At 49.4% G+C, this 27,280-nt stretch overlaps 1 protein-coding gene across 1 annotated transcript in view; it reads left to right on the forward strand.

Annotated features, from left to right (window-relative positions):
- The window catches only part of CCDC197 (coiled-coil domain containing 197), a 255,640-nt gene that overhangs the window by 45,264 nt on the left and 183,096 nt on the right, over positions 1 to 27,280 (forward strand). The gene's annotated exons all lie outside the window — the stretch shown is intronic.

Here is a 27,280-nt window from a genome sequence, read left to right on the forward strand (position 1 = left end):
TTTTATTGGTCGGCTAGTCTGGGTCCAGAGGACCTTGTTTACGCAATCTATTAGGGGTGACAACCTTCTCAGGAGGTCATTCCCTAGTAAACAAGGGGTGCCCTCTGGGGTCACAACTATGACCGGGTGTTTCAACTTGTGTCGCCCAATTTTAATGTCCAAATCTGCCGTCCCCTCGACGGGAATTTCCTTCCCGTCAAAGTTCTGGAGTTGTCCAGGAAGTGAGGTGAGAGGAATTTGGTAATTCTCTCCCCTTCCTGCATTCAGTTCATCAAAGGCCCTTCTGGACAGAAGGGTAGCTTGAGATCCAGTGTCCACCAGTGCCAAAATTGTACCCTGCCCCTGTACTTGTACCGGGGCATAATATCTTCCCTCCTTCTCCTCAAGGGGGCACAGATAATGCACATTTTTGGACAACTGGTTGGCTAACTTTCTGGTTTTGGACATGGCGAGAGAAGAGATTTGGGCAGAATTCTGTGGAGAGCCTTGGGAATCTGAAAGAAAAATTTGGCAACTGGAGATCAGAGCCATTGTGGGTTCCCCTGGCTCTGGTTCTGGGCCGCCCCCACCTTTTTGGAGGCAGTCACCAGGATGGGTTTGAACCAGGGGAGTTTCTTGCTGTTGGTTCTGGGATGAGATGGTGGGCGGCAGTAGCTCAGTCTCCACATCTCCCCAGTCTGGATTTGCATCCCTAGGGACCCATTTTTCTTTGGGAGGAGTTCCCCCCTCTCTGAAGGAGAAGATCCTTTTCCCAGGATCCTCTGAGGATCCCTCTCCCTCAAATTGGAAGATCTGTACCTCCTCCTCAAACTGAGTCTGTTTGGGTCTTTTGTTTCTCCTACCCCCCCTCTGCTCCTTAGGAGGCAGACTTTCAGGGGCAAGAGATTTTGTTTCCGGTTCCTGGGTTTCCAGGGGCTGTTTACAAGTGAGGAAGGAAGCTTCCTCCAAGGCTTTACACCCCCCTTCCCTTTGTGCCTCCTCCCTGGGAACCGGTGAGTTATCGGGGTGCTGCCCCCGTCATTGTTCTGGAGCACCAGGTCCAGAGTTAGGTGCGTTCTGCGCCGGCATGCCGATCTGAGGGTTCTGCTGAGCCCTCAGTATGTGACCCAGATCCCGCGCCATGTTTTGAACCTGGCGCTCTAACTGGGAAACCCGCTCAGGCTGATACGGGGCCCTGTTTTCTCCCCTGGGCTGATCCCGGGAAGGGTAGCTATCCCTTCTCTGGTAGTACCCCGGGTTGGGAAGATTTGGGTACCCCTCCACCCTTGGCCTCCCCTCTCCCGGATTAGGTTGTCTGGGCTCAGGGAATTGGGGAAAGAAGGATGGAGGATTTTGGGGCTGGAAGTTGGGTGGATACCTGGGGAAGAAGTTCTGCCCAGGGTTTGGTGAGTTTCTGCCCTCCTGTGAGAAGTTGGGAGGGAAGTTCCCTGGGTTAGGTGCTTGGCTGGATCCCCCCCCTTGGGCTGGAGGAGTCCACACATAACCCAGGATGGGTCGATTTCCCTTGTAACGGGGACTTACATAATCAGGAGAGCGAGTGACCCTATTTGTGGGGCTGCCTCCTTGGCTCCCTGTCTGTGACTGACCCGAGGACCTTCTGGGCCTAGCATTATTAGGTGCAGGTAGGTTTTTATGCCCCCCCATCTCCAAATCCAAAACGGGGGTGACCTTTACCTCTGCCACCTTGGCAGCAGCAGGGGTGCTGTTGGCTTTGGGGTTTTTCTGGGCATTACTTTTGCTATCTACCGGTTTCTGCACCTCATAGATCCGGGTAGCCTGTTCAATGACCCAGTCTAAAGATCTTTTCTCGTGAAAATCCCTCACGAGCTGGGTCATTATGTATTTGGGCAAGGCATGAAAAAATGTATTAATGAATTCTCTACTGTCTGTGCGCACCCTTCTGGTGGTCTGCGCAAAAGCACGTTTCAGTTCTTGCACAAATTCTTGTGGGGCCTGATCCTCCCCACATTGCAAATTGTAGGCTGCCTTGCAAGCCTCTTGAGGATTTCTATGAATGGAAAAATGTTTCAAGATGGCCGCCTTATAGGTGGACCATCTTAAATGATTTTGGTCCTCCAGCCCCGCAAAGAAACTGGAGTATTCCGGGGAGAAGGTCCACTTTACATATTGAATACAGCTTTGGCTGTCCTTCAAATGGAAAGTCTCCATCATTTGCTCAAACAACTCTAAGTGCTCCCAAACAGAATACTTAGCGTTCTTATGGTAAGGCGTGATGACGCTCCTGATCACCTTAATCTGCTTTAAGGGGTCCTTAAGCAAGGCCCTTTTTGCCTTATTGGCCTTTTTGGTTCGGGTAACCCTTGTCCATTCATCCTCTGACTCAGAGGCACTGCTCCCAGAGGTTCCTGTCTGCTCTTCCAGGTTTTCCCGGATTCTGCGAGCCTGGGAATGGCTGGCAGAATGTGGGGACCTGGTCTCCTGTGTCCTGCGCAGTTCAGAGGAGTCTTCAGATTCCTCCTTGCTGCCAGGATTTGATGGGTACCCCCTCCACTGACCTAACTGGGCAGAGGTTTTCAGGATGCCCTTAATGGGCCTACTCTCCTGGGGTTCCCCACTGAACTGTACTGTACTTGGGTGCCCATACCCGGATGCCCACCCCTCCATTCCTGAGTGGTACTGGCCTATGAGCCCCATACTTTTAGCTGGATAGTAATCTGCCATCCGTGTGGCCCTGTGCTCATGTGCGCCAGGGGACATGGGGGTGGTAGAGTCCAGGGACTGGGAGAGATGAAGGCCCCTGGTGTTAGGGCTCCTGAGGTTATGGTCAGGAGTCTCTCTTTCCCAGCGGACCTCATCTCTATCCGCCCCTGCTCCCTGTTGCAATGCAAGAGCCTGCATTTGTGCTTTCAGTTCCTCAGTCAAGGCCTTACTAGACTCTATCAGTCTCTCCTGCATCGCTACCTGTTGTTGGAGCCTATCATTGTGTTGACAGAGGGCCTCATTTTCCCTCTGTGCTTCCTGGTTGGTCCTGGAGAACTGGGCCAGTCTTTGCTGCAGGAGGTTTACCTCCTGAGTCCCATCCCTACCGGCCTGCTCCTTTCTTGCCAGAGCATCTTCCACCCTTCTGGTGTGCTCTACCAAGTTCTGGTTTTCTTTTTGGAGGTCACCCAGCCCCTGGAGGGCCAGGTGATTTTCTTCAATTTCCTTTTTTAAGTGGCAGACTTCCTGGCCTAAAGTGTCTCTTTCCTGACTGAGAGCCTGCATCTGTGCTGCCAGGTCGCCCCTCTGCCTTTGAAGGGCACCAGCTTTCCGGCTCTCTTCATCAAACTCTGCCTGGGTATCCAGGTCTTTCAGAATCAGTTTATTGCTTTCTGCCTTTTCCCTATCTAGGTGGCCTTGCAGGGTGACTACCTGCTCAGCACATACCCTGTTGAAGTCCAGTTGTTGCTCCAGCTTTTTCTGGCTTTGCAGTAGGGAGTCCAAACCTTCTTGGTGTTCCTTCTGCAAGGCCCGAAATCTGGTATCCTGCTCTGACTTTTCCTTTTGCAGCACATCCATATCCTCCTTTATTTTAGTGATGTACTGTCTGGTCTCATTTTCTGACTCCTGGCTTCTGTGCAGCCTTTGCTCAGAAGAGTCCAGATCAGATTGGGCCTTCTCTAACGCCATCTGTTGCCTTTTTGCCAGATCATGGCCTTCAGCACATTTATTCTGTATGGCTCCCATATATAAATATAAATATGCCGCTATCCTAACAATCTTGTCGTGTTCATCTTTGGCCTTAGGAGCCATATATAGTTCACTCAGGGCCACATGTAATGGACCCTGATCTCTCCATAAGTCTGACCCTGTTTCAGTGGCCTGTCGCGTGATGGCCTGCAACCAGGCCTCCTGGCCCTGCTCAGCCCATTCACCTCTCACAAATAGTTTATGTAAGAAGTGCTCTCTGGCTATTTTCATATCTACCAAGGTCGTCATTCTAGAGATTGGTCTCTGTCCTGACTTACAGAAGTTAGTATTTTATTTTTGCAGAACAGAACTTTTCTTGGAGTGTCCCTTTTGAGGAATGCTTCACAGCGTAATGCAGCGTGGTGATCCGACTGGATGTATGTATCCCGTCAGTTGGCACGCTGTATTAATCTGCACAAATGGTAGATCTAACCCAAACGTCCGGCACAAGCCCCTAATTTGTAAGAGGATTCAATTCAGCGCTACAGCCAAGTCAACGCCTAGTCTAGAATACTGAATGAAAACCCTTATTGATATATCTTTATGTCCAGTTCATGCGTTCTGGATGACTACCCCTATATAACACCCCTCTGTTGGAATCCCCCTGACCCCACTGAGCCAAGAAGTAGTTCTGTTTTGCAAGTTAAAAGGTTTATTTGATAATTTAAACAATATATATTATATCACGCTTTATAATAAATTAATAATTGGATATCACACTTAATCTGGTATGATAAAGATTAACAACGGAGAATCTGGCACTAGCACACTTCTTGATAACCACTAAGGAGTTGACATGAAATGGATAAGATAGCAACAATACTTTTATGGTTTCAAATGGATGCAATGTGGAATGAAATGCAGTAAAGAAAATAACTTGATAGGATTTCAGCAAAGACAATGTAATCACTTTCTTGGACAATTCACCCCCCCCTTTTATGCAATGCAAGGAAATGGACGGAAGGCACACAGTTCTCAGAAATGCAATCAAATGTAATTCAGTTCACCCCAGCAACTTAGACTACAGAAGTTGAAAACACAGGCCCAAATGCTTTTAAATGTGCTGGAAATGAAGAAAAAAATATGCTAAAATGCTTTTAATTCCCTCTAGAGATTCAGGGTGAGTGGTATCTAGTTAATATTAGTCCAGGCTCACTTTAGCAAGGATCTAGGAGTAATTGGTAGGTTAAACGAATTTTTGGCAAATGGAAGGCAAGCAGCAGCAGATTTTTACACGTGAAGAAATTTGCAAATTGCGGTAAAATGTCAAATCGCGGCTAAATTTGCGAATGCGCCGAGCGCGATTACAGAGGAACTACAAGGACTATCACTATCGTTTTGGGGTCCTAGGAAAGCCTAGGATCTCAGCTTCCAGATGAAAGTTACTGCAAGTCTCTAGCACAAACGGTCACGGAGATATGAGCGATTAAATAAAGGTCGTTTTTCAGATTTGAAATTTTAAAGTTCAAAAAGACAAGTGCAGCTTGCAACTAGAAAATGACAAGTGACAGCTTTACAAATGACAGGTGACAGTTAAGAGACAGTTCTACTTAGATTAAAATAGGATTGAATTATATTATTTTAACTAAGAGATTGGTTCTGCACAGTTTTGCTATGTACTCACAATATATTTAGAAATATGCCTTGCCACGGATCTGGTCAGGTTTTGGACTCGCCTCTGGTCTCTGCACTTCACAGTGATCTGGGTCAGCTCTCTCTGGTTCTGCTAACAGGTCAGCTCTACTCTGCTGGTCTGGTCTGGGTCTCTGAAGGTTGATAGATTGAAGTCTCTAGGTTGGCTCTCTGGAGGTTTGATGGAGGTAAGGTTTGGAATTTTGGCAGAGCTTCCAGCTGCAAATGGATTTGAAGGTCTCTATCTGTCCTGTCCAGTGTTGCCAACTCCTCAGTAAGAAAGTAGCTATTGGCTGTCCAAAAAGTAGCTAGAAGTAGCTAAATGACTTCATCGCCTAATTTGCATAATTGGGCCAGTGCATGACGGGTGATTGAAAATCAGAGAGGCAAACATCTGTGAATTTCACTTTAAAAAATCACCCTTCTACGAACGCACCAGTATGTCTGAAAACATGTAGAATGTACTAGGTGTGACTCCAGGTGGCTTAAGGTTGCCTGTCCTGGTGCATAGAGCCCCAGAGAATTCATTACTTTCCCGGATCGAGCCGTATACTGAATTATGTATTGATATTTTATCATAGTACAGTTTACTTCTGGAATAAAAAGTTTGACATGTATTTATGTTTTGCTATTTTCCTTTTTGCAACACAGTTGTTCAAACATTTTTGACTGCAGCCTTGTGGGTTTATTCTGACAAAATGCACTAATGGAGCTTTCTAAAATACACAACTGACCGCACACGATGGAAAGATGTTAAAATCTGTTAAATATTCTTAATGCAAGTGAATATTGAATTCACATTCTAAATTCACTGGGGAAAAACCGCAGAGCCGAAAGGCAACGTTTGCCAGTGCCCTGCATCAGCAGCCTGATCAGTGCAGCACTGCACGAAATGGAGGCTGAGCCTGACAGGCTGAGGGATGGGGTCACGCTTTGCTGTTGCATACACTGGTGACCCCACAGCTGTCAAGTCAAGAGTTACGTCCGCATTAGGTCAGTTGTTAGTGAGAAAACTAGCTACTTTTCTTTCATTGGTTTGGAAACCAATAGAAAAAAGTGTAATTCCCAAACCAATGGAAGAAAGTAGCTAGATTTCTCGCTAGGCGCTTTTTTAGCAGAAAGTCGCTAGGGGGGTGCACTTTCTCGCTAAATATAGCGACAAAGTCGCCAAGTTGGCAACACTGCTGGTCCTGTCTCTCTGCTTTTATGTGTTTTTAAAATGGGTGTGTGTGAGCAGCATCGCTAGCCAGCCCCTCTCCACTTATCATTGGCCAAGCTTTCATTTCTCCCCTGATTGGGGGAGCTAAATTGTGTCAGAGTGATGTCATTTTACAGCCTGCAGAAAGTCCACTCCTCCTGTCAACTTGCACACAAATCTAGATTTGAACCAAATACATATTTGCAGAGGTACATATTGTTTTAAAATCATATGCACCCATCATGCATTACAGGAGGTATACCCTGTCCAAATCTGCTCTTCCTGAGAGCTTGCATTCAGAAATGGCAATATTTTGCACTTTTTAACTGATTTTGCAATTCCGGACATTACCCCAAATTTACACACATGTGCGCAAGGAGTATGGACATTAGTTGATGAAGTGTCAGATTTTTCACATGCACACATTTTGAGTAATATCCTCTTTTCCGCTAAAACTCCCCTGAACATACCACCGGTTCTAAAAACCTCTTAAAATGTGGGCAGAAAAATCACAAGAATTATGGTATCATTTATAAAATTTTCACATGTCCGCTTTATGAGTTATCCATCTTTTTAGAGTTATGTTCTTGCCCCAAAGGGGTGTGGTTTTCCTCCAGCACAAGGTTGAATTTCTGGTTTTTCCAGTTCTGCCAAGCCAGCTTGCTCTCACAGGCAGTGCCCCTCCCCTGTGCTTCCAGGAGAAATCTCCATTTACGACTCCCGCCATAAAACATTTGCCTGAGTCAAGACAGGGCTTTGTTCAATTTCCTGCAGAGCCCAGGTAATTCAATCAGGGAAGGGTCATATCCCTTTTGGTGTGAGCAGCAAAAGGGCAGCTAGGCCTGGGAACACAGCTGTGACTCAAGTTTCACTCCTGATGGGGGTAGTTGCCAGGCAAATTGGAATCTCTTTAAGCCAGTTTTTAGCTACATGTCATTTCTGTTCCCCAGTTTCTGCATTCAAATAAACTAACAATTTCACATATGCAGCTAGAATGCTGATTCTAAGTTTAAAACTATGACATTTAAACAATTGCAACCTATGTGACACTCAAAAGTAGGTCACTCATTCAATTTAAACACTTAGATTTTTTTAGTGTCTTTCAGTCTAAATTTACTTAAACTGCTGAAATCCACAGCTCACCCAGTCTTGTTATACACCTTCAAGTCACTTCAGAATATAACTTTACATTGGATCCACCTCTCAGTAAGTCTTTCTTTGGCTTGCTTTGGGTTCATTTATTCAGTTTTCTACAAAATCTGGTGGTTTTAAAACGCCGGCTTTTGGATAGTGGTGAGTACTGGTACTGCACCCCTTTTTGGGATTTAAGAAAATGAATTCTCCACAGTTATGGGTTTGCTTTTAGCAATCAGCATTGCCACTCCCAATGGTTTCAGACTACTGTGTGGGTAGTCCAATGGTGGTTTTAGGCAGTGTCCTTCTGTGCCCATAACATCGGCAAAAATGAGTGGCAGCCTATTCTTCATGCATTTCCCTGTGCATTTTCTGGGAAGCTCTGGCCATCATGATGTTTTCATGTCAGTACTACACAGTTTTGAGGTAGGGCTCGGATGCATGGGTAAATACATCCCACAGTCTGCAATTGGCGAATGGTGCTCCATCATGAGCTATGTCATGAATTGTCACCCCGGGGAATCCTGCCCTCTTCCATATGTCGTCAGCAGCATCCCCCAGTATGGAAATTAGTAGGCCCTTCACGTCTCCCACCGCTAATGTTTGCCCCGCAGTGTGTTTTTCCATCTCATATATCCATTTCCCAGCTCCTGCACTCAATGATGGGAGTCTGCATTTTATATTTTCCTTGTCTGCATGCTTCCAGGGGATGCATTGTGGTCTCATTCCTCCCCTCTCCAGTAGTGGCATTAAATTGTACCCCTCTCCCCCCCTTCATCCTCCTGTGTGTGCTTATGTCATTATATTATTCATTTTCCTCCATGTCTGGTAGCTCTTCAATGCTGTCAACGTTACAGGGGTTTACCCTTTCACTTCCTATATCCCTCCTCCCCTTTTTGTGTCCTTCTGGTCCTATTATGGGCGTGCTTGCTCTCTCTTCCTGCCTGCATCCTGGGAGGTCCCTAAGCCTACCAACATATGGGGTGTGCACGGGGGTTGGTGTCAGTGGGCGTGGTGTTTGTGCGGGTGTGGGTGTTAGTGGGCGTGGCATTTTTCCTACTGTCTCCGTGCTTTGTTTCCCCTGCATTTGGTCCTCCCCTTCTCTCGTATGCCCATAGTGACTCGCAATTAGTTTGCGTTATGTATAGTTTGTCTAAACTCTCCCTACTTCCACCTCTTCCATTGATGCTCGAACCCTCTTCTTCTTCGCTGCAAAACCCATCAGCTAATGTCAATCCCACTCTGTGAGTTTTCCCCCCACGGTCACTGTCTTTAAATCTGTGAAATCTACATCTGTGTACTCACCTCCTCTACCCCCAGCTACCTGTGTTGATGTTGATGCCATTTCCTTATCCTGCCGTGTGTATCTCCTTGCTCCATTTTCCATCCTCCTATCTCCTCCACCCTCTTCCTTCTTCTCCACAACTTCACCACCTTTTCCTCTCTTTTCCTTTTTTTTTCTTCCAATACTTCTGCACTTACTTTTGCTAATATCCTTTCCTCATCCTCCTTTCTCCCCTTTATTCCCCCTTCCCTTCTTAGTATGCTTTCTATTACCTTCCCTTCTTCATACTTCTGTGCACTTTCAGCTATAATCCTTTTTCCACATTCCCATTTCCCTATCATTCGTTTTCCTCTCCTCCTCCTTCCTTCTCATCTCCCTTTGTTCTGTGCGTGCCATTCTTTCTGCTATTGCCCTAATGCGCTCTCCTTCCTTTTTCTGTTCTTCCGCCTTCACCTTCATTCTCGCCATCTCTTCCTTATGTGTTTTTCTTTTCATTCTGCCTCTTCCGTGTTTCTTCCTCGAACTGCCTGAGCAAGGTGCTTCGCACGTTCCTCAATTCCGCCAACCTTTCCTCCAGTAACTCTTCCTCCTCTTGTGAGAGTCGCCCTTCTCTTTCTTCACTTCCCTCTAATCCTGTGTGTGTGTTTTCCTTCTGTTCCTTATTTACCAGTTCCACTGTGTCCTCCTCTTCCTTTGTTAATGTTCCTCAGGGCTTCAAAAGCACTTGCACTGCTATCCACTCCTCTGGCCCTACGTCTGCAAACCTCCCCAAGGGCCTCCTGTCATTCCCCTTCCTTACCTGCGTAGTTGTTGAATCTACCGTACATACCTGCCCGTCCTCTTTTGACAATCATCCGGTGGTGTGTATTGCGGGGGGCTGTATGCGGGGTTGGAGTATCCTTCAGCAGCCGTTAATTGTAGTCTGGCCGCTTCTCTAAGTTCTGTTAGTGGGTACAACCCTCCCCTTCTTCCTTCTTTACTACCTCAGCCACTTGCACACCTTCTGCCCCTTCTTGTTTGGCCTTCGCCTCTGCTACCGCAAATGATCCTTCTGCCTCTTTGTCACTTTCTTCAGTGCTGGGCGTATTTTTGTTTTTCTTAACCCCGCCCCCTCCTTTCTTTTTCTCTTCCTTTACCTGGTTTTCGTCCCTTATCCCCTTCTCCTCTTTTACCCCCTGTACTGTGTACATACCTGTGTCCCCAGGTCTAGTTCCCTGAAACATCTTACAGAGGTCAAAAACTTCTAAGTGGTTTGCTAATTTTCTCCCCTTATAGGGGTTGTGAATGTAGGTTAACGAACTATGTTGTGTATACGCATCAAAGCTGCCGTTGGGCGGCCACGGTACCCTTAATTTGTTGTCCATTCCTTGTGTCCACTCAATACTGTATTAAATTATTTTCTCCCTGTGTTGTGTCAATGTCGTACAGATGTGCTGGAGTGGAGTGGTAAACACGCTTCCCATGTTCCTCCACCCCACTCCTACCCCCGATCCATAGTACGGGGCCATGTTACAATTTTACTTTTCCCAATGTCAACCTTTTACCTGGCCCCATAAGCTGGGGACTTCCACTGTTCGCTGAAAAGGAAAGCAATCTTTTATGTGGCACAGTTATTACTTGTAACTACAGCCCCCTTCGGCCGTGGCACACAAAGCCCCCTGCGGCGATGTGCCCTGTGCGGCGTGCCTCTGGGCTGCCTCACCTTCCTCTTCCTCCTTTACTTATCACACCTTCAACGTAACTCCTTCTCCTCTTTCTCCTCAAACCACACCATCTACTTTCACAAACCCTAGTCGAGCGCCACCGGCATTCTCCGTGCGCGGCCGCCCCCCCCTTGGCCCTTCCCCATCTGAGTGCGGCCGGCGTTCTCTGTGCGCGGCTGCCTCTCCTCCCTTGGCACCTCCCCGCCATAGCGTGGACGGCGTTACCCGTGCGCGGCCGCCTCTTGCCATTGCCCCCTACCCGTTCGCACCCTCAGTCCCCGGCAACCCCTGGATGGATGCGAGATTGGACGCGGGGTGTATCGCGGTGTCCTATACAAACCCTATGGGTGACGTCCCCAACCTCTACAATACACTATAAGTACGTACAAATTTCAAAACGTTACAAATGCGCGCTTGTTCTCACACTCTTATCCCCCATTAACCCCACAGCAGTCTTCTTGCCTCGTCTGGAGCAAGGTAATCAACAATCAATTTATTTAATATAATCGGTCTGCGCACACTGCGTCACCTCGCGTGTGATACGCCCCCTATCAAGAGGAGCTTAACCAGCCAATTATCTTCCGCACTCGGTAAACAACCTAGCTACCCCCTGCGGGAAAACGTCATCTACTTAACAAGCTTCAACACTCACTTAGCAGGGAACCTCATCTACTCATTGATCTATGTCAACTCAGAGGAAAGCCACACCCCCCTCTTACACAGGTGTCCGCGATCTTGAACCAATCCGCGCCCTCTAACAATCACATGTGGGTGCCTGAGGCTCCATCCAATCCACTTTGTGACGCTGTAGGCGACGGTCCTCGTGCCTGTCCCGTTACACCTCACATCTCTATTGCCGCGGAACAGTCAAAATCAATTTCCACACACTGTAACAACCGCCCTCCTCCCTCTTCATAACTCCTCCCCCCTCCCGCACAACCTTACGTTGCTAGTTGGGTGTGCCATACTCACCAAGTCCTCGTGAGTCGGGGCCGCTCGACTGTGGGCACCCCTCCAAAGCGGATCGCCACCGCCCCTTGTCTGGACACTCGCCAACCGCGGGCGGGATACTTATCAAGTCGGCTCCCGAGGGCCAATATCCGGATTGCGCTGTCCAGTCTTCTCGCAGTTCCGCGATGGTCCTGTAGTCCTCAAAAGGGGGCAGCGGCAGAGGGGGGCCGCGCTGCCGGGTTGCCTTGCTGCAGGAGGCCTGGTAGTTATACTCTTAGGGTAGGTTAGGTAGACCTCAAACAGATCTCAGCAGTGCCTCCAACTTGTTGGGGTGATCTCCTGGGGGCCGTCAGAGCTCTCTGCGGTCCTCCGGGGCTGGGGAGGCCCCAGCTCCTCCCGCTTCCCAAAAGGAGTATGAGGCACACGCAAGAGCAAAGTAATTAATGCTGTTTATTATAGTAACGCAGGGATCGTTCTCCGCCCGTATGCATCCGGGGAGAAGCTCTCGTTTTTAGTGGGGCTCGCAGGCCCTTTTTACCGTAGTATGACGCGCTACTCGCATCACCTGGGAAAATCATCACAAAACCTATCGCCACTTCGGGTTGGCTCCCCGAGTGGTAGGGTTAGTATAGATGCTCATATGGAGGAATATTAGTGGATAAGGACGGGTCAGGTGGCACACTTGGGATGTCCCTAACACTTGCTACACTAAATTGGTTACGTGGGGACCCTTGGTGATTGGCTAACTAAAATGGTGTCAGTGAGGAGCCCCTCGTACTCTGATTGGTTCCCTCGTGAGCCCCCAAGCCTGGGACCACCGCTGTTCCCAGCCTGCGAGGTACCTGGTTTTGGCAAAATTGTGCAACTATGTGTGAGTGGCGGACAATGGACTGGTCTTTGCTAGTGGCTGATAATCACGCCTTTCCCATCGGTGTAGGTGTCCAACTTGTCGCTTTGTTGTTGCAGCCTGTGTCCCAGACGTGGGACCCCGGCGACTTTCTGTCTCGTGAACTTGGCATCTTGTCAGTTTGGCTTGGTCACGTGTGGAGAGACCGTAGCTTGAGCAGAATTATGAGCATTTGATTTGTTTTTCGGCCCCGAGGGGCCTTGGCTGTGGGCTCTCGCTGGGACCCGTTCTGCATGGTCAGCGCATAGCTTTTCATCTCGGGAGGGTTTTCGTCTTAGAGGCTCCGGCCTGAGGACTCTTGCTTGAGGCCTACTCAGGCCTAGTTTTCTGGGAGGCGGTGTATGATCCATAACATGGGTGCCGCAGGGTGACTGTGTCACAAGTGGCAATGGATATATATATATGATGGCATCTTTATGGGGATAGGGTAGCATGAAGCGTCTACAAGCGTATACATAAGCTCTTCAGGCATCTTGCGTTTCTGCGGTGCTGTAGGAGGCCTATGTGAAAAATAACAACGATGCATGTCCGTGGGTGTGTCAGTCCGCTACGTCATAGCACTGAGTATGTTCTTCGTGTGGGTTGGTGTGTGAGTGACCAGTGTGCATGGTGGCATGTGTTTTCTTGTCTGTTGGCTATGTCATCATGGCACCTCTAACGATGTTGATGCTTGTGGCTGTTTTAGTCGATCTGGTCCATATCACAGGCGTCGGCTTGACCAGGGCATGGTAGTGGGCATGCTCCTTGTGCATGTGGGCCACGAACACATGCTACCTTGTTGTCTGGTAAGGAGGTGAGCGGGTCAAACTCCTCTCGCGGGGGGGGTGCTTGGGTTGCGATCCGTTAGGCCAGTGTCTGGATGAGAATGGGGGGAGGGTGTTTTCCCATTTGGATTGAGTATGCTGGTAACAGTGCCACCCTCTCAGCCAGGATCTCAGTAGTTGGGGGGTGTGTGCGCTGAATGAAGTTGCAGCCAGGATGAAGGATCCTCAACAGGCAGGGAGATTAGCAAGCTTGGTGGTGACCCCTTCATCTGTTTTCCGTATTAGTACCCGGCGAGAGTCAAGCAGAATGCAACACGCATTCTAATTGGCTCTCGCCGGGTCGTTACTCGACCGAGAATCCCTCGATTCTCTGCCTGGATTCCAGCTGCCTTGTCCACGGCGGGCGGTGTGGCAGCCCCTCAGCCAATGAGGAGGTTCGAAGCGGTACCATCCCCGCTCCGAGCCTCCTCACGGCTGAGGAGAAGCTGCCGTAGCCCCCCGCCAGGGACTCGGGTAAGGTTTCTTTTTTTTTTTTCGTTCCTCCCACCTTCCTGCCCTCCCCAACCCACTTACCTTCTGCCTCCTTTGTCCACGGCGGGAGGCGTGGCAGCCTCCAGCCGCGTGGAGGCTCGAAGTGGGACATTCCCGCCCTGAGCCTCCACACGGCTGAAGGCTACCATCGTCTCCCGCCGGGGATTCTGGTGCGTCTTTTTTTTTTTTTCCCTCCCCCCACCTCCACCTCCCAACCCCATTTACCTTCTTCTCTGTCGTCTTTCGGAGCAGACGCGCTGGGACCAGTTCTGTTCCAAGCGCGTCCGCTCATGAAGGCTCCATGGAAAGGGAAAACGGACTCCGTTTTCCCTTTCCCAGCGGCCATTTCCTTGGTGTTTTTCTTTTTGTTTCTGTCCCGAAATGTGTTTCGGGACAGAAAAAAAGTGCTTTTAGTGCCCCGGTCACGCAGATCTTGTGGCCCGGGGTACTAATAGCAATATGCCCCTGACGGCGGGGGCATTCGCTCTGGCCTATAACTATGGGCCCCGGGGCATTACCTGACTCGGTAATGCCCCCGCCGCCCAGGGCATATTGCTTAAGTAACATATACACAGCCGGGGTATAGCATGATATACCCTGAGATGGCAGTTCCAGCAGCAGCCTCAGCAAGCCCAGGACCATGCCTGCCTCATCCCTCAAACTGGGCATGGGGAGCCCAATGTCACGAATCTGCATCACCCGAAATATACTGGGCATCATGCAGTATATGATGAAAGTGCTGCTATTGAGTCGTTATATGATGCAGGAGCAGTGAATCCAAACATTGGAATGCAACAGCGGGTGCCTTCCCATAACACCACAGAGCCTGATTGTTATTTGTAGCTGTAGTCCTTTTACCTGCACCTTCACCTGTAATTCGCTGTAAGAGATGGTACAAAGTGTGGATATGCAGCGCAGGAGCCAGTGTGTAGAGGAGCTGCTGGGGAATCCACATGCCCCCCTAGCCCCCCCGGGCCACTGCCGCACCATAGGCACCTCCAGTGCATCAAGGAAAGAGGACTCAGGGACCCGGGCCCAGAGCTCCGGACTCCGCAGTGCCGGCACCAGCAAGTGAGCCCCCCCCCCAACTCACTGCCGCTACATCAGCTGCATCAGCATCAACGCCACCCCGGCCCGGTTGCGTAATAGACCGGGTGCGCAGATTGTTTTTGTCTCGCTTGCAGGCCCCTGCACCACCGGGTTCATGCCCAGTACCGGCTACCACCTTCCTTTCACAGCTAGTGTGACGGCCTTTAGAGCAACTGCGCCAGAGCAGCGATCTCATCAGTGTGCAGCGATCACCCCTCTGACACAGGTCAGCAGTCGGAGGCGGGCAGCATGCACACCACCTCCTTCACGTCCAGGTCTAGCCCAGGGCCACCATCTTCCCGCAAGGCCAGGCCCACGGCATTAGGGCCAATCCTCGGGACACCAGCACTCCAAGTTTCACCCAGCAGTGGCCGCTGTGCTCGGAGTTAACACCACGCCATCCCTGTTGTGGGGGCGTGGGACCTCCTGGGCCCCCACCGGCATTCACACGTGCGCAGGCATACGCAGACCAAGGACACACACGGGACGCGTGTTGCTTGCTCAGGTCCCTGGCGGCAACTGCTGGCCGGGACCTTCTTTATTGAACAGGCGCATGCACGAGCCTCGTTATGTGCCGCGCATGCGTACAAAGCGTATTCACTACGCAACATCCCTCCTTTTTCCCCAAACAATAAACAGTAAGACTAGCACCCAACAATAATAACTTCAAACTTTACGACCCGTTCTCAGCCTGTTACGAGGCAGGGTCCATGATAAAGTCCTGGAACCTTGGCGGCGGCTTTCGCCCCGCCCGGCTCGGGTACCTCCTGGACTCCTCTCGCAGTGTCTCTGGTGTCCCTGGAGCTTCTAGCGGCCCCTCGTCCCTTGGTGGTGATCCTTCACCCGGTCCTGGTCCGGGCGCCTCGGGCATCACTGGAGGAGGCGCTGCCTCAACCCGCTTGAAGTGCGACACATTTTGGGTGATGGTGCCCCTAGCATTGGCTGCAGTGACCATTGACCCCTTGACATGGGTCACACCCAGTGGCTGGGCTTCATACGGGAGAGATAATTTCCACTCCGGCCTCCGATTCCGGACCAACACCGTGTCCCCCACTGCAATCGACTTCTCCGGCAAGTTCCGGCGGGCGCTCTCCCGCTCATTTTGGATAGCCCTCTCCACGCATACTCTGTTGTTGTCAATTACACCAGGACTGCGTCCTTCCACTTCGGGTAGCAGTCCTATGGAGGACTGCTTGAAGAGGGCCTCAGCTAGCGCAACCCTGGTGGACTGATGGGGTGTCGTGCGGTACTCATGTAGAAATTCGAAAAGGTTGCGGCGGAGCTCCTCTCCACCATTCATCGAGATTCTGAAGACCTTATTGAGTGTCCACATGAAACGCTCCACCTCCCCATTTGCCCTGGGCCAGAGTGGGGTGACCTTCCAGTTCTTGATCCCCCTCTCCTCACAGTACTGGGCGAATTGCTGCTCCTGGAATGGCGAGCCGGTGTCCGAACAAATCTCGATGGGGAACCCGTGGGTGGCGAACATCTTCTCCAGGGCCAGAATGGTGTGATCGCTGGCCGTGGATTCCACCAGCTCCACCTCGGGGTACCGGGACCACTGGTCGACAACTGCAAGAAAGTACATTCCTCTGCCCGTGGACCCGAAGTCAGCGTGCACCATCCTCCAAGGTTGCTCACTTCGTTCCATTGCCTAAATGGGCGGCCCTCTTTCCAAGGGACTGGCCGCCTGGCACGGTATACATGCACGCACAAATTCGTCCACCCTGCTCTCCAGGTCCGGGAACCACACCTTCAACCTTAGGCGTGCCTTCGTTTTTGCCGTCCCGTGGTGACCTTTATGGGCGAGCTGCAGTACTTTCCCCACCAATGCTCGCGGGATGATGATCTGGCACCCCTTCAGCAGAAGGCCCTCCTCTGCGACCGACAGCTCGTGATGTACCTTACACAGTGCTTGGAGGTCTTTTCGTGCCCCACTCTCCGTTCTGGCATTGTTCGTGAGCACTTCACGCCACTCCCCAGTGTCCATGGCTTCCTTGATGACCAGGAATACCTTGTCCACATTCGACACTTCTGCTATCTCTTGGTGCGCCAGGGCCACCGGCAAGGCTACCTTCACCACGTGCTGCACCATCTCAACGCAGTCCGCCACCTCAGCAGAGTCTCGGGGCGCCCAGCCCCCGGGTGACGGGACAGGTAGTCCGCTGGGTTGCGAGTGCCCAGGCGATACTGTAACTTGACCCCATACTCCATGAGTGACAGCATCCACCTCTCGATACGCGGTGGGGGCTTGGATGAGGCACCGGCGATGATCGGGATCAGAGGCTTGTGGTCAGTTATCACAACCACGGGCTTCCCCAGGATGTAGATCCGGAAGTGCTTGCAGCCCCATAGGATGGCTAGGGCCTCGCGCTCAATTTGCGAATACCACTTCTCCGTCTCAGTTAGCGCCTTACTTGCATAGGCGATGGGACGCATGGTCCCCTGCGGATCTGCCTGCATGAGCACCGCTCCCAAGCCCACCGGGCTGGCATCCACCACTATTTCCGATTCTCTGTCTGCATTAAAATACGCCTTGTTCTCCTGACCCGACAAGGCGTTCTTGATCTCAGCGAATGCCCTCTGTTCTTTCGCCGTCCAGGCCCATGCCACATCATTCCTTGTCAAGGCCCGCAATGGTTCCGATAGACGCCAGATCACGAATAAATCATCCACAGTAGTTGACCATGCCGTGGAAATTCTGTATCTCGGCTGGTGACTCTGGCGGGGCTGCCTCACGAATGTCTCTCACTTTCTCCGGGTCAGGCGAGAAGCCTCCTGCATGGAACACAAACCCGAAGAACTCTATTCTGTCCTTCAAAAACTCACATTTCTTCCTGTGCAGCGTTAGCCACAGGCTTTTGAGTCTCTCCAATGCCCGTTCCAGACGCTTCAGGTGCTCCGCCTCCGACTGTGCGAACACCAGAATGTCATCTGACATATTGATCACCCCTTTTAGTCCCGCCAGGGCCCCCCGGATGGCATTCTGGAACACTTCCCCCACCAACGAGACACCGAAGCTAAGCCTTTTAAACTGGTACAGCCCCTCGTGAGTCGTGAAGGTGGCGATATATCTCGACTCCGGTTGAAGTTCCAGTTGATGGTAGCCAGACCGTAGGTCCAGCTTAGAGAAGACTTTCACTCCCTGCAGCTCGCCGATGATGTCATCCAGCGTGGGCGTGAGGTGACGCTCCCTTTTGATGGCAATGTTAGGCAGTCTCACCACACAAATGGGGACGGCTCCTGGCTGTTTGGGCTTGGGGGCAACGACAATTGTGGAGACCCACGGGGTTGGGCCCTTAACCCTCTCAATAATGTCCAAGGCAATGAGCGACTGAAGTTCCTTCTCCACCTGTGCCCTCAGGTGGAAGGGTATTCTACGGTGTTTGAGGGCAGTCGGCCTCACAGAACCATCAATGTGAAGCTTGATGGGGTCACCCTTTAGTTTCCCAACCCCCCCTGAAAGATGCTGTCAAAACGCTGCAGAAGGCGGTCAATATCCGTATGCTATACAGCCAGCGTAAAATGTACAATGTCAAGGGCCTCTGAAGCAGCACAACTCAAGAGGGAGTGCGGGCTCACACTCGTCACAAAAGACCTCACCTTGATCTTGTTCGGCCCATGTGACACCGGCGCCACAAACACTCCTTGAATTGGTAGCAGCGTGTCTCCACCGAAAGAATATATCCGGCTTTTGACTCTGTCAGCTTGGGAGGGCCTGGGAGAGCTTCATAGTGTTCTGCCGCTAGCACGCAGACTGACGTGGCAGTGTCTATTAGAACGGGAGTAGGCACCTCACCAATGTTTACTGTGCACGTCGGTTACCTGTTCCCTCTAGGACCGGCAGCAATGCTGGAAATGAAGAAGATTTCCTCCTCCTCTTCTTCCTCCTCAGCTATGTCCAAATCCTGCATGCCTTGCTCAACCGACGAAATGCCCCTCACTCTTCGGGCATTACCACCGCCTACTTTCGCTGGCCCCCTCGACGCCGTCACTGGGGTGGAGGCCCTGCACACCCTTGCATAGTGTCCTGGCGTTCCACACCGGCCACAGACCCTCGTCTTCGCCGGGCAATCTCCCACATGCGGCAGGTCATACCCACAATATGGACATGACTGCGGAGTACCCGCCGCAGAGGGACTGTCCATCCTCCTAGGTGTCCATCGCGCCCTCCTTGGGGCCGAACGTCCGATGGCAAAAGCATCTTCGCTTTTCCCAGGGTGCATAGCCGCGTCCATTTTCACCCCTCTGGACTCTGTCAGTTCATAAACTCGTCCTGTGTTGAGGATCTGTTGCAGCGTCAGGCCCGACTCCCTCTGCACCTGCCTTCTCAGCTTCCCTGAGCTACACCCTTGCAGCAGCTGGTTCCGCACCATCTCCTCCTCATTCACCCACCTGCAGGTACTTGCGAGGTGCCTCAGCCGTTCGCAGAACTGGTCCAGTGACTCCTCCCCTTGCTGCTTTTCCGCACACATAACAAATCTGTCGAAGTCGACATTTGCCATGGGGAGAAAATGATCTTGGAGGGCCTGTTTTACTGCATCGTATGTAACTACCTGAAGATTTAGAGAGTTATAGATCCTGTGGACCGCTGTGCCCGCTGAGTACAGCATGGTGGCAACTTTAGCATCATCATCCGTCTCCCCTGATGCCCTGAAAAACATTTCCAACTTCTTAACCCATAGGAGCCACTTCGGCCCCAGCTTGGATGGAGGGACAGTGGTGTCAAATTCAGGTATAGGGTCAAGGGTGCTGTGCATCGTGGGACAGGCGCAGGGGCTCCCTCGTCTTCCCCTTTTTCACCCATGATGGCGATAGGATGAGCTACTCACTGTCGGGTGACCCCTGGATTCTATCACAGGCAATCCCATCTCAGGATAGGTGTTTAAGTACCCCAGCACCGGATGATGAAACAAATGTGCCCACAGCAATGGATGGTGGAACTTCCAGCCGTCTCCTCTGACTCCTGTTTTTTTTTTGTTTTTTTTTTTAATCCACGGCCCCTTAGGCATAGAGGGCCATGGAGTGTCCAAAAATTGTTTGCAGCAAAGGATCGCAGCCGGCGCACAAGCAACGTCCTGGGCCGCAACCGCTGCGATCCGCGATGTGAACAAAATGGCCGCCGGCCATGTGCGTCGGTCTGTGACGGCGCAGAGAAGAGGCACTATCTCCGATGCGATCGGAGCAATGACTCGTGCCTCCGATGCCGCTGCTCCTCGTCACCAGTGTTGTGGTGGTGTGGGACCTCCTGGGCGCCCGCCTGCATTCACACGTGCGCAGGCATACGCAGACCAAGGACACACACGGGATGCATGTTGCTTGCTCAGGTCCCCGCCGGCAACTGCTGGCCGGGACCATCTTTATTAAACAGGCGCATGCGCGAGCCTCGTTATGGGCCGCGCATGCGTACAAAGTGTATTTACTACGCAACAATCCCCACACGCTTTGAGGTGCTAAAAGAGGTCTGCAATTTGATTCTCCACCCTCTCAATGCCAGAGACACTCAGGCAGCCATCTTCACGATGGCGTGCCTAGCCACGCCCCTGAACACACTACTTGTAATGTAATGCCTCACCAACGATGCATAAACGGCTCACAAAACCTCTCATTCCAACAGGGTAACCCTTCTCCTCATACACTCCACCATTCCCCTATCTCTCCGCACAACCCATCTCATTGTTTGGAAACTCTGACGCCACTGAATACACAGTAATTCTGAAGGCATTACCAGATGGTAATGGTTATTGGACCAAGTTACTAGACCGGAGTGAAGTGAGGGCCTTTAACCAACACCAAGGGATGATATCTCTAGGTTATGGCCCCATGAAGAGGGCATTATTGCAATTAGAATATCCTACCCAATTAGTTAAGAATGTTCTGTTTAAAACAAGCAAAGACAAAGGAGAAACAGTGCCATGTTGGGACCGAAAACGTATAGCAGTTACTGCATTGTCTATAATGGAACTGCCAACATCTCAATTTTGTAGTGCATGGTCAACCTCAAAGCTCCCCTGCTACGTGGTGGTGTAAGCACACTTCCCATGACTCATCCAAGCAGTTTGGGACGCAGCTAGTTTTGCAAACCACCAATCATTCTTATCAATCTATCAATTCTTTCCACAACACATAGGGACTCCACCTTCCTCAAGTGCTGACATTCAGTCATCTAATAGACTAGTACTTACCCACGCTATTCCAAACATATTCCTTCCTGGCTATATCACATCTCCCAGTGCCTACTAAAACTTTACCCATTTTCCTACCTCTTTTTCATATCCTCACTCCTCTTCCCTACTCAGAGTAAGGTCTGGTCATCCCTGGTGGAGACACATTGCACCTACTTCCCAGAAAAGCCAGGTGCTCTCACACCACTATGGGGTGATTTGCCATAGTATATAATCTTCACGACATAACATAACATGCACCCTGCCTCATTTTATTCTACCTCCGGGAATTCAATGTAATTGTTTATTTGTAAAGCGCTTATACACAAGTGAAGTGCTTCAAAGCGCTTCAAGGCGAGAAGGGAACAAGGGAATACAGTCGTCATTCTTGGGCCTTGAAGTTTTCAAATGATCTAACAAAAATACCTAGCACACTAGGCCTGAGGCATTTCCACTAGTGCAAGTGCATGACACAAAGGAATGAGAGAAGGGGGGGTGGGGAAGAGAGGAAAAGAGCATACAATCAATAAACTACGGTACTATGCCTAACGACTTGTCAGATAGTGCAAGTGCATGACAAAGAGTGGGGAGAGAAGGGGGGGAAGAGGGGGAAAAGGGCATCCAAAACAATAAACTACAATACTAGGCCTGGCAGCATTTCAGATTGATTGGTGGTTGGTCATCACTAATGCGCCTATGCACAAGTGTTTCAGGCACAACCAAGCTAGGGAGGGGAGACAGCAGGAGGACAGGACAAACAATCTAGCTGGCCTAGTATATTCAAGGTTGTGCAAGTGCGCAGACAGGAAGTGCGAGGGGGTGGGGGGTACAAGTGCGCCCAGTCCAGCAGGTGCCTGGGTTAAGTGCAGAGAGGGTGCCCCTCTCATGGAACTTATTACGAGTGCAGTAGTGCCAAACAGAGTGCAAAGCAAGTGCAGAGGCCCAGAGGCAAGTGCAGGACTGGCGTGGGAGCCTGGGACCTGTGAGGCTCTGGAGGTGCACCAGGTGACAGTCTGCGAAACTGAGCAAGTTGGGGAGGAGAAAGGAGGAGGGAAGCAGGAGAGAATGTAAGGTATATATCTAGGTGTGGATATTAAGGAGGGGGGGGCTCGAGGGGTCTCATCCCACATGTTTAAGAAAAAAAGTGGCAAAATCGTTACAAAAGAAATCGGCAAAAGTGTTGGTCGGCAAAAGAATGCGGCCAACGTACATAGAAGCAAATGGAAAGGTCCAATTGGTATGCTGTTTTGAAAAGGCGGATTCCTTGGGAAATATGTACCCCTTTCAGAGGTACTTGGGGTGATTGCACTAATTTAAGCGTGGTGGTGTTTCCGCTATCAGGACCCCTGGGTACTGCGAGACTGGGTTGACATTTTTAATCACATTTGTGACCTTCAGATGATGGATTGCCAGAAGGTAGGGTCACAATATTCACTGATTGGGCCCAAGCTGTCCGCAAAGTGTTTGCAACTAATCCGCAAACAGTGCAAATGACTGTTTTGTCGAAGACCCAGCCTTCTCAGTTCAAATGTGTTTCCTTTTTCTCTATTCGTTTTGCTGTGAAGATTGAGTGGTTTGGATTTAGTAGGTCAGCTACAAGGCCTACAGGGCACAGAGTAGGGCTTAAGTTCTGCCGTGGACAGTCTGAACTGCTACTGCGTCTAGGTCACCTTTGGTCATGCTAGAACAGGGTTCTGGACTCTGTGGCTCTCCAGATGTTTTGGATTATGATGCCCATCATGCCTCACTATTAACTATCCTGACTAAAGCTGATGGGAATTGAAGTTCAGAAATTCTGGCGGGACACATGAGTAGCCCTGGGCTACACCATCTTAAAATTACACAGCTCTTGAAAGCCATTTGAAGAGCGCTTTTGAGGTGGAATGTTCCTATATCCCAGTGAGCATGGAAGTCATTGATGAGTTTGGATTGGCCGCACAGCCAAATTCTGCAGAAACGAATTTGCACGACATTTGGTGGGGGCTTTTAAAAATACTTACATTTTTATTCTTTTAAAAGAATGTGGTTTGGTCCCACTAAAATGTCATTTTGAGCTTGCTCCACCTTTGCTATGGTTTTATATTTGGAGGTCGCCTTCTGATAGTGTTACACATTTCTATTAAATGTCTTTCTGACATCCCCAATTGTCTGTAAATGTAAGTGGCTTCGGGCTATCAGGATGTTATTAAGGGAGTTAGGACATATGGCAGTATATGACAGCCTGAGAGTCCAGAATGCTGCTAGTATAAGAAAACTGATTTCTTCATATTATTATTTTGTGAACATTGAAATGAGTAAAGGTACTGTTGTCTCTTATTTATCGCTAAAGTTATCTGATATCAAGGAAGGAAGCTTATTCAAATTGGTTTCATAAGCCTCGACGAAGAGCAATGTTGTTCAAAATGCGGCCGCAATGTCTACCTTTTGGGAGTGCATGTGGCACGATGGGACAAAACAGATAATTCAACTAATAAGTGTTTATGTGATGATATGTCTTGTGAAGATTTGGAACACTTTGTATTATTTTGCTCTTATTATACAGCATTTAGGAAAACATGTATCAGTCTGATTTTTAAACAGTGGGGGTAAGATCCTTTAAGGCGGCCATTTTACATATTTATATGTTATGTGATGTACAAACCGGGTGGGCCGTCTACTGGTATCTTGAAAAGGCGTTTTATATCAGAAAGACCATTTTATATAAAAATCTATCTACTTCTTATGAAGATGTGCTTCTTCAAAAAAAAACTTTTTTAATTTATTCATAGAAATAAGGCTTCTTCAGTGTCTGCTGCCAGACTTTTCAAAGTCGGTCTTCACGGAAAGACAAACAGTCTGACGGGGGAACTGGGAATAGAATTATGGCATAAAAATGGAAACACTCCTGCAGAAACGCAAAGGGCGACTCTTGATCTACAATGTAGGTTTATGCAGCAGAAAATCTGCTACAAGAATCACTTTTTAAGATGAATGATATAAAACCCCTGACCCAGTTTTAAGTGGAGATGCCTAGTGACAGAGCAACTGAGGCAAGTATCTCTCTCCGCTGTAAATGAACGCAGGCTGTTGAGAAAACCAAACATTGCAGGACCCGGCTTGTAACTGTATGCGTGGTGAAAAGGGTGGTGATGGAGAGTCTTTTAAATGAGCATCTTGGAGAGATCAAATCCAAGCGCTCTGTGGTTAAAAGGGATAGTGGTTCAACACTGCCCACTTGATGGAGACGCTCTTCAGCCCACGACGACCCTGGCACCTTCCACAGGCATGCTCTCTTGGTTGTAATTGACAGGGTGGGTAAGACGAAGCTGGGAGCTCCAGGTTGTGACCACGCTCCTAAAGAAGGGAGCCCAACCATGTAACTTATATTCCAGGGAAAATGGGATCATACATAGGCTGTTAACTAATTTAGATAATGTATTGATCCCAATATAAATGGGTCAGTTTTAATGTTTGCAATTATTTTATTTAAAGTAAGTGAAATTATGTACCTGTCAAAGATATCTGAAGTCAGGTATCTGAATGATGGTGTTTCAACTTAATGTGAAATGGCCCCTCAATTTCCAGCCTTTGGATGTAGGGCAACAAACCCTACTCTCTCCTTCTAATATCCCAGAAGGTATACATTTGTGATTTAGTGTGACTCGAACAAATGGCACAGGGGTTCAGTAAAGACAGGTTTATTGGTCTTGTTCTTGGTTCCCTATATCAACATATTGAAAGTATAAAAGATGACCCTTATATAGAGTACAATGAAAACACAACCCGTGACATTTTTTGTACTTAAAACAAAAATATTTAGGATATGGCCAATCCCAAAAAAAGATTTCCCCCACCGACTTGGTCCTTCGAATCTAGGCTTTTTCTAGAAAGTTGACAATTGCCATCCAACAGGCAGTTGATCTCCTCTTTTGTAGAATGAAACCACATCCTTCACATACCAAGCTCAGTGCAACAGAAGAACTGCTTTGTTTTCCTTAGACTAATTATTTTCCTCCAGAAATAGGATCTAGACTTCACATAGACTGAACACAGCGTGTCGGTTGTTCCCTTACATATAGGGCCTTGTACCCTTCTTAGGATATAAGAATATACTGCATTTTCTTCTGCTCTTTCATGGCAAACTTAAATACCCAGATATAGATGCTGCATTACACTTCCTGGGGTCTGTGAGGTCACAACCCCAGCAATTACCAGGAATCCTTTATCTGAGAGCCAAGGGTGGAGGAATCTCTTTGGAACCCACTTCTTCACATTGTGCCCGAAGGGGACCGCCCTAAGGCTTAGCATGAATATTAAGGGACTCTCAAGGTAGGTTGGTTCTGTGGCTTGGCAAGAACTTCTTGGGAGCTGTGCTAGACTGACCGTAGGACCATTCCTGTAGGATTCCTGCACATCTCTACAGACTCACTTGGGTTCATGGTCTGTTGCACATTCAAATACATTCTGAATGCACAGAATACAAACTCGTTTAGGGCCACAGGATTAGAGTTCACAAAATCGTGGTGCAAATTAATAAATATATTACAGAAAACATCAGAGTTCTTATCGCAGCACAGTTCCACAATGTCTTAAATATATTTATTTCAACCCCCGCCCATTGTCATGTCTAATCTATCCTTTCTCTAGCTCTTTAACACTCAGCCTTGCTCTTCTGCTACTACTTAACCACACTCCCTCTAGGTGACTTCCAGTTCCTGCTGGCTTGTTTCTGCAAGTTGAAGCCCATCACACAAGTCTTCCACTGTCCTACAAACCTTATTGTTCAAGGTAACTTTTTTGGGGTTTGTGGGGATAGTCTGTCAGGTCCATTTTATGGCCCTGCTGCATTCCTTCTGGCACAACCTCTTACGCCTGCCCTCTCTCCGGAGATCCTTTGCATCCTGCAGATTAGTCGGCTGCTCTCCCACAAGACAGGATCCTGACTCTTCAGTTTGCGCTTTAACTCCAGGCATTTGTTTAATATGTAGCTCCATCATTCACGTCTCCACGTTCTAGGTGCTGGGGTCTCTGTATAAGCATCCAACGATAGCACTCTGCGGTAGACCCCCTTCCGCTCGTTGAACTTCCTGGTGATACTCGTTTTGGCCACCCGCCTGCCGGGGTGCAATGGGCTCAGCCCCACTCATCCTCCAGCCCTTTGCTTGTTATGGCCCATGTGTTGCACCCTCATTGACAAGTCCTCTGCTAGAGTCTGGCTACAGACGGCCTGTTGCCTCTGCAGCCCCTGCATGTTCCCCCCTGCATACAATGGGCCTTTTTAGGGAGTCTGGTTGAGGAATGCGTGATGGCGGTACTGGTGTGTGGATGTCATGTCAGGTGGAATGTTACATGGAAGATGCATGTGTTGGAGCGAGGGTTCTGTTCTGAGGGTGACAGTTAACAGATCTACTTCTGATGGAGGGATGCATAGATGGATCTTCACCAGTGTACTTACCTGAAACACATACCTACCTGTAAGAACATGTCACCACAATAAGGAAGTGTCCACCACTTTCCTGATGCCCCCTGCTGGTACCTGGAAGCCACTGTCCTTCCTTTTATGAGCAACAATAAAGGCCCTGGGCGGGGAGAATAGCTCTGGTGCAATGCATTTGTCTTGGATGCAAGGCAACGGAGAGCAACGCAGGTTCGAATCCCGGTGCTGCGCTTAGAGACTGGTCTCCAGAATATATTTCTATGTGCGGTCTTATAAAATGTATGGTGAAAAGTTTATGTAAACCAGAACGTCAAAAGAAATAAGCCTAGAAACGGCCAACTACTAGCATGGCAGTGGTTATACGGAAAAGCATATTTTGTTTGATCGAGAGTACTGTTGTAGTTGCGTTGAAAGACCCTAGACCATGCTGGCTCATAAGGCCTAAATGAAGAGCATTACCCGTAGTAACCCCTTACATACCTTTCTTTTACCCTGATTTCTGTTAAGACATGCAAAAAGTGAGCTAAGAAGTTTAGAACTAGGGTGGCCAGCTTCACTTTACTTGCCGCCCAAATTGAAAAATAAATTTCCATTCACAAACCGGGAGGCTTCGTGGCTGGCGTGACTCCCATCCCTATGCAGGAATGTGATGGTTGAGAAATGATTGGCTTGGAACGTGTGTTCTGCAGTGGGGTCCTATGATGTGGCATTCATAATGCACTTGTATGCAAGTCTTTCTAGGCGCTACAAGACCAGGAGTTGCTGGTGCGGAGTCAGATGCTGTTTGTGCCTAACACACTTTGTTGTAGAGGCTGA

The sequence above is a fragment of the Ambystoma mexicanum genome, chromosome 14 (assembly GCF_040938575.1).
Source record: "Ambystoma mexicanum isolate Mex_15411 chromosome 14, UKY_AmexF1_1, whole genome shotgun sequence".
Classification (NCBI taxonomy): domain Eukaryota; kingdom Metazoa; phylum Chordata; class Amphibia; order Caudata; family Ambystomatidae; genus Ambystoma; species Ambystoma mexicanum.